The sequence below is a fragment of the Fonticula alba genome, assembly GCF_000388065.1.
Source record: "Fonticula alba strain ATCC 38817 unplaced genomic scaffold supercont2.7, whole genome shotgun sequence".
Classification (NCBI taxonomy): domain Eukaryota; order Rotosphaerida; family Fonticulaceae; genus Fonticula; species Fonticula alba.
Window position 1 is genome coordinate 366,538 of NW_009242977.1, and position 1,090 is coordinate 367,627.

Here is a 1,090-nt window from a genome sequence, read left to right on the forward strand (position 1 = left end):
GGGGGCGGACGGTGAAGCGAACTGAGCAAACACAACGGGGGGCTGTGTTGTCAACGTGGGCCCCCCCCCCCCCCCGGCCGGGGGTGATATGGTCGCACCGGCGGCATGGGTGCCCCCTGCCAGGCCCGGTCGCGGGACCGGCCGCCATCACTCGCCGGGTCCGGCAATAACAAAAAGCCAGCTTGACGGCGGCCAAAAAAATTGGGGTGCAGCAGGCCCGGGGTGGCAGACGTGCCGACGACGCGGGGACGTGGCTCGGCGGACGCACGCGGCCCGGCGCGAGCATTAATTGATCCGAGATCGCGGTGCCGCCCCGTCCCCCGCCCTACCCTTGGAGGGCGAGGGGAACTGGGGCATTTCACAAGGCCGCCCTCGGTCCCCCCCCCCCCCCGCCCCTTCCCCCGTCGTGGTGGCGGGAGAACGCGCTGCACCTGAGGCCGCCACGGGGAAGCGCCAGGGTGCGCCCGGGCCCAGTGTGTACCTCTCCCTCCGGGGTGTGAGAGAGATGCGCGCCAGGACACGCGCGAAATGCGGCCTGCCTCTGGCTGGGCCGGGAGAGGGCGCGGGGGCCGGGGGCGCGGACACATGCGCCCCCTGTGACCGGGGACGGGCGGGGGATATTTTCCGCCGGCCACAGCCACGCGTCGGGGTCTGTGCAACCTGCCGCGCCCCCGCCTATTGGAGCCGGCCCCGGGCATGGGGCAAACGGCTGACGGGGGGGGGGGGGCGGGGCCCTGGGCGCGGGCACCGGCGGGGGGAGGGCGACCTGGTGCTGCCCTCAGAGTGTGCCCTCACGTTTTTTGCGGGCCGGAAAAAGAGAGGCCGAACATACTAGAGACCAGGCGGCCACCAGAGCCGGACCGCACGCCGGACGGAGGGCCTCCACCATAAAGGGGATTGTACTAGAAGAGCGGCCGGGCTTGCGCCCCCTCGCCCCGGGCCCCGGGCCCCCGGCTGCCCCGTTTCCGGAGCCTCTGTGTGCGCTGGGTGCCGGCACGTTGTTCCGGGCCCCGGCACCGGCTCACATGGGTTGGCCCCGGGGAGGTGGGGAGTGGCTGCCGCGCGTCCGCACGCCCCCCCCCCCCCCCCC